The sequence below is a fragment of the Phyllobates terribilis genome, unplaced genomic scaffold (assembly GCF_046119375.1).
Source record: "Phyllobates terribilis strain yellow unplaced genomic scaffold, ASM4611937v1 Scaffold_94__1_contigs__length_6153435, whole genome shotgun sequence".
NCBI classification, from domain to species: domain Eukaryota; kingdom Metazoa; phylum Chordata; class Amphibia; order Anura; family Dendrobatidae; genus Phyllobates; species Phyllobates terribilis.
Genome location: NW_027362854.1, coordinates 896,256 through 904,013, shown reverse-complemented (window position 1 = coordinate 904,013; position 7,758 = coordinate 896,256).

Here is a 7,758-nt window from a genome sequence, read left to right as displayed (position 1 = left end):
ATACTGTATAATGGCCCCATATAGTGCTCCATACTGTATAATGGCCCCATAGATTGCTCCATACTGTATAATGGCTCCATAGATTGCTCCATGCTGCATAATGGCCCCATATATTGCTCCATGCTGCATAATGGCCCCATAGATTGCTCCATACTGTATAATGGCTCCATAGATTGCTCCATGCTGCATAATGGCCCCATATATTGCTCCATGCTGCATAATGGCCCCATAGATTGCTCCATACTGTATAATGGCTCCATAGATTGCTCCATACTGTATAATGGCCCCATATGTTGCTCCATGCTGCATAATGGCCCAATATATTCTTCCATACTGTAAAATGGCCCCATATATTGCTCCATGCTCCATAATGGCCCCATAGATTGCTCCATACTGTATAATGGCTCCATACTGCATACTGGCCCCATAGATTGCTCCATACTGTATAATGGCTCCATACTGTATAATGGCCCCATAGATTGCTCCATACTGTATAATGGCCCCATAGATTGCTCCATACTGTATAATGGCCCCATAGATTGCTCCATACTGTATAATGGCCCCATAGATTGTTCCATGCTGCATAATGGCCCCATAGATTGCTCCATACTGTATAATGGCCCCATAGATTGCTCCATGCTGTAATGGCCCTATAGCTTGCTCCATGCTGTAATGGCCCCATAGATTGCTCCATAAGTATAATGGCCCCCTAGATTGCTCCATAAGTATAATGGCCCCCTAGATTGCTCCATGCTGCATAATGGCCCAATAGATTGCTCCATATTGTATAATAGCCCCATAGATTGCTCCATACTGTAATGGCCCCATAGATTGCTCCATACATTAATTGCCTCATATATTGTTCCATGCAACATAATGGCCTCATAGATTGCTCCATGCTGCATAATGGCCCCACATGATGCTGCTGCAAACTGTATAATGGCCCCATATAAACTCCATACTGTATAATGCCCCCACATGCTGCTGCATAATGTATAATGGCCCCATATAGTGCTCCATACTGTATAATGGCCTCATATATTGCTCCATACTGTATAATGGCCCCATGTATTGCTCCATACTGTATAGTGGCTCCATACATTGCTCCATGCTGTAATGGCCTCATAGATTGCTCCATGCTGTAATGGCCCTATAGATTGCTCCATCCTGTAATGGCCCTATAGATTGCTCCATAAGTATAATGGCCCTATAGATTGTGCCATACTGTAATGGCCCTATAGATTGCTCCATAAGTATAATGGCCCCATAGATTGCTCCATGCTGTAATGGCCCCATAGATTGCTCCATCCTGTAATGGCCCCATAGATGGTTCCATACTGTAATGGCCCCATAGATTACCCCATACTGTATAATGGCCCTATAGATTGCTCCATGCTGTAATGGCCCCATAGATTGCTCCATAAGTATAATGGCCCCATAAATTGCTCCATGCTGTAATGGCCCTATAGATTGCTCCATAAGTATAATGGCCCCATAGATTGCTCCATGCTGTAATGGCCCCATAGATTGCTCCATGCTGTAATGGCCCCATAGATTGCTCCATGCTGTAATGGGCCCCATAGATTGCTCCATAAGTATAATGCCCCATAGATTGCTCCATGCTGTAATGGCCCTATAGATTGCGCCATACTGTATAATGGCCCCATAGATTGCTCCATACTGCATAATGACCCCATAGATTGCTCCATGCTGTATAATGGCCCCATAGATTGCTCCAAACTGTATAATGGCCCCATAGATTGCTCCATACTGCATAATGGCCCCATAGATTGCTCCATACTGTATAATGGCCCCATAGATTGCTCCATACTGTATAATGGCCCCATAGATTGCTCCATGCTGCATAATGGCCCTATAGCTTGCTCCATGCTGTAATGGCCCTATAGCTTGCTCCATGCTGTAATGGCCCTATAGATTGCTCCATGCAGTAATGGCCCTATAGCTTGCTCCATGCAGTAATGGCCCTATAGATTGCTCCATAAGTATAATGGCCCCCTAGATTGCTCCATAAGTATAATGGCCCAATAGATTGCTCCATGCAACATAATGGCCTCATAGATTGCTCCATGCTGCATAATTGCCCCATGGATTGCTCCATACTGTAATGGCACCATAGATTGCTCCCTACTGTACAATGCCCCCCTAGATTGCTCCATAATATAATGGCCCCATAGATTGCTCCATGCTGCATAATGGCCCCATAGATTGCTCCATGCTGCATAATGGCCCCACATGATGCTGCTGCAAACTGTATAATGGCCCCATATATAACTCCATACTGTATAATGCCCCCACATGCTGCTGCATAATGTATAATGGCCCCATATAGTGCTCCATACTGTATAATTGCCTCATATATTGCTCCATACTGTATAATGGCCTCATATATTGCTCCATACTGTATAATGGCCCCATATATTGCTCCATACTGTATAGTGGCTCCATACATTGCTCAATGCTGTAATGGCCCTATAGATTGCTCCATGCTGTAATGGCCCTATAGATTGCTCCATAAGTATACTGGCCCCATAGATTGCTCCATCCTGTAATGGCCCCATAGATTACCCCATACTGTGTAATGACCCCATAGATTGCTCCCTCTTGTATAATAGCCCCATAGACTGCTCCATACTGTATAATGGCCCCATATATTGCTCCATGCTGTAATGGCCCTATAGATTGCTCCACAAGTATAATGGCCCCATAGATTGCTCCATGCTGTAATGGCCCCATAGACTGCTCCATACTGTATAATGGCCCCATAGATTGCCCCATGCTGTATAATGGCCCCATAGATTGCTCCCTACTGTATAATGGCCCCATAGATTGCTCCCTACTGTATAATGGCCCCATAGATTTCTCCATGCTGTAATGGCCCCATAGATTGCTCCATAAGTATTATGGCCCCATACATTGCTCCCTGCTGTAATGGCCCTATAGATTGCTCCATAAGTATAATGACCCCATAGATTGCTCCATGCTGTATAATGGCCCCATAGATTGCTCCATGCTGTATAATGGCCCCATAGATTGCTCCATGCTGTAATGGCCCCATAGATTGCTCCATAAGTATAATGGCCCTATAGATTGCTCCATAAGTATAATGGCCCCATAGATTGCTCCATGCTGTAATGGCCCCATAAATTGCTCCATGCTGTATAATGGCCCCATAGATTACCCCATGCTGTATAATGGCCCCATAGATTACCCCATGCTGTATAATGGCCCCATAGATTGCTCCCTACTGTATAATGGCCCCATAGATTGCTCCATGCTGTATAATGGCCCCATAGATTGCGCCATGCTGTAATGGCCCCATAGATTGCCCCATAAGTATAATGGCCCTATAGATTGCTCCATGAGTCTAATGGCCCTATGGATTGCTCCATAAGTATAATGGCCCTATGGATTGCTCCATAAGTATAATGGCCCTATGGATTGCTCCATAAGTATAATGGCCCCATGGATTGCTCCATACTGTATAATGGCTCCATAGATTGCTCCATGCTGTAATGGCCCTATAGATTGCTCCATAATGGCCCCATAGATTGCTCCATGCTGCATAATGGCTCCATAGATTGCTCCATACTGTATAATGGCCCCATAGATTGCTCCATAAGTATAATGGCCCTATAGATTGCTCCATAAGTATAATGGCCCTATAGATTGCTCCATAAGTATAATGGCCCTATAGATTGCTCCATAAGTATAATGGCCCTAAAGATTGCTCCATGCTGTATAATGGCCCCATAGATTGCTCCATACTGTATAATGGCTCCATAGATTGTTCCATGCTGTATAATGGCCCCATAGATTGCTGCATGCTGTAATGGCCCTATAGATTGCTCCATGCTGTATAATGGCCCCATAGATTGCTCCATGCTGTATAATGGCCCCATAGATTGCTCCCTACTGTATAATGGCCCCATAGATTGCTCCATGCTGTAATGGCCCTATAGATTGTTCCATAAGGATAATGGCCCCATAGATTGCTCCATGCTGTATAATGGCCCCATAGATTGCTCCATGCTGTATAATGGCCCCATAGATTGCTCCCTACTGTATAATGGCCCCATAGATTGCTCCATGCTGTATAATGGCCCCATAGATTGTGCCATGCTGTAATGGCCCCATAGATTGCCCCATAAGTATAATGGCCCTATGGATTGCTCCATGAGTCTAATGGCCCTATGGATTGCTCCATGAGTCTAATGGCCCTATGGATTGCTCCATGAGTCTAATGGCCCTATGGATTGCTCCATAAGTATAATGGCCCTATGGATTGCTCCATAAGTATAATGGCCCCATAGATTGCTCCATACTGTATAATGGCCCCATAGATTGCTCCATAAGTATAATGGCCCCATAGATTGCTCCATGCTGTAATGGCCCCATAGATTGCTCCATGCTGTATAATGGCCCCATAGATTGCTCCATGCTGTAATGGCCCCATAGATTGCGCCATGCTGTAATGGCCCAATAGATTGCTCCATAAGTATAATGGCCCCATAGATTGCTCCATACTGTATAATGGCCCCATAGATTGCTCCCTACTGTATAATGGCCCCATAGATTGCTCCATGCTGTAATGGCCCTATAGATTGCTCCATGCTGTATAATGGCCCCATAGATTGCTCCATGCTGTAATGGCCCTATACATTGCTCCATGCTGTAATGGCCCTATAGATAGCTCCATGCTGTATAATGGCCCCATAGATTGCTCCATGCTGTATAATGGCCCTATAGATTGCTCCATGCTGTATAATGGCCCCATAGATGGCTCCATGCTGTATAATGGCCCCATAGATTGCCCCATGCTGTATAATGGCCCCATAGATTGCTCCATGCTGTATAATGGCCCCATAGATTGCACCATGCTGTAATGGCCCTAGAGATTGCTCCATGCTGCATAATGGCTCCATAGATTGCTCCATACTGCATAATGGCTCCATAGATTGCTCCATACTGTATAATGGCCCCATAGATTTCTCCATAAGTATAATGGCCCTATAGATTTCTCCATAAGTATAATGGCCCTATAGATTGCTCCAAAAGTATAATGGCTGCATAGATTACTCCATGCTGTAATGGCCCTATAGATTGCTCCATGCTTTATAATGGCCCCATAGATTGCTCCCTGCTGTATAATGGCCCCATAGATTGCTTCCTGCTGTATAATGGCCCCATAGATTGCTCCCTGCTGTATAATGGCCCCATAGATTGCTGCATGCTGTAATGGCCCTATAGATTGCTCCATAAGTATAATGGCCCCATAGATTGCTCCCTAATGTATAATGGCCCCATAGATTGCTCCATGCTGTAATGGCCCTATAGATTGCTGCATAAGTATAATGGCCCTACAGATTGCTCCATGAGTCTAATGGCCCTATAGATTGCTCCATAAGTATAATGGCCCCATAGATTGCTCCATGCGGTAATGGCTCCATAAATTGCGCCATGCTGTAATGGCCCCATAGATTGCTCCATAAGTATAATGGCCCCATAGATTGCTCCATAAGTATAATGGCCCTATAGATTGCTCCATAAGTATAATGGCCCTATAGATTGCTCCATGCTGTATAATGGCCCAAAGATTGCTCCATCCTGTATAATGGCCCCATAGATTGCGCCATGCTGTATAATGGCCCCATAGATTGCTCCATGCTGTATAATGGCCCCATAGAGTGCTCCATGCTGTAATGGTCCCATAGATTGCTCCATAAGTATAATGGCCCCATAGATTGCTCCATGATGTAATGGCCCTATAGATTGCTCCATACTGTATAATGGCCCCATAGATTGCTCCATGATGTAATGGCCCTATAGATTGCTCCATGCTGTATAATGGCCCCATAGATTGCTCCATAAGTATAATGGCCCCATAGATTGCTCCATGCTGTATAATGGCCCCATAGATTGCTCCATGCTGTATAATGGCCCCATAGATTGCTCCATGCTGTATAATGGCCCCATAGATTGCTCCATGCTGTATAATGGCCCCATAGATTGCTCCATACTGTATAATGGCCCCATAGATTGCTCCCTACTGTATAATGGCCCCATAGATTGCTCCATGCTGTAATGGCCCTATAGATTGCTCCATGCTGTATAATGGCCCCATAGATTGCTCCATGCTGTAATGGCCCTATACATTGCTCCATGCTGTAATGGCCCTATAGATAGCTCCATGCTGTATAATGGCCCCATAGATTGCTCCATGCTGTATAATGGCCCTATAGATTGCTCCATGCTGTATAATGGCCCCATAGATGGCTCCATGCTGTATAATGGCCCCATAGATTGCCCCATGCTGTATAATGGCCCCATAGATTGCTCCATGCTGTATAATGGCCCCATAGATTGCACCATGCTGTAATGGCCCTAGAGATTGCTCCATGCTGCATAATGGCTCCATAGATTGCTCCATACTGCATAATGGCTCCATAGATTGCTCCATACTGTATAATGGCCCCATAGATTTCTCCATAAGTATAATGGCCCTATAGATTTCTCCATAAGTATAATGGCCCTATAGATTGCTCCAAAAGTATAATGGCTGCATAGATTACTCCATGCTGTAATGGCCCTATAGATTGCTCCATGCTTTATAATGGCCCCATAGATTGCTCCCTGCTGTATAATGGCCCCATAGATTGCTTCCTGCTGTATAATGGCCCCATAGATTGCTCCCTGCTGTATAATGGCCCCATAGATTGCTGCATGCTGTAATGGCCCTATAGATTGCTCCATAAGTATAATGGCCCCATAGATTGCTCCCTAATGTATAATGGCCCCATAGATTGCTCCATGCTGTAATGGCCCTATAGATTGCTGCATAAGTATAATGGCCATACAGATTGCTCCATGAGTCTAATGGCCCTATAGATTGCTCCATAAGTATAATGGCCCCATAGATTGCTCCATGCGGTAATGGCCCCATAAATTGCGCCATGCTGTAATGGCCCCATAGATTGCTCCATAAGTATAATGGCCCCATAGATTGCTCCATAAGTATAATGGCCCTATAGATTGCTCCATAAGTATAATGGCCCTATAGATTGCTCCATGCTGTATAATGGCCCAAAGATTGCTCCATCCTGTATAATGGCCCCATAGATTGCGCCATGCTGTATAATGGCCCCATAGATTGCTCCATGCTGTATAATGGCCCCATAGAGTGCTCCATGCTGTAATGGTCCCATAGATTGCTCCATAAGTATAATGGCCCCATAGATTGCTCCATGATGTAATGGCCCTATAGATTGCTCCATACTGTATAATGGCCCCATAGATTGCTCCATGATGTAATGGCCCTATAGATTGCTCCATGCTGTATAATGGCCCCATAGATTGCTCCATAAGTATAATGGCCCCATAGATTGCTCCATGCTGTATAATGGCCCCATAGATTGCTCCATGCTGTATAATGGCCCCATAGATTGCTCCATGCTGTATAATGGCCCCATAGATTGCTCCATGCTGTATAATGGCCCCATAGATTGCTCCACGCTGTAATGGTCCCATAGATTGCTCCATAAGTATAATGGCCCCATAGATTGCTCCATGCGGTAATGGCCCCATAGATTGGGCCATGCTGTAACGGCCCCATAGATTGCTCCATAAGTATAATGGCCCCATAGATTGCTCCATAAGTATAATGGCCCTATAGATTGCTCCATAAGTATAATGGCCCCATAGATTGTTCCATGCTGTATAATGGCCCCATAGATTGCTCCA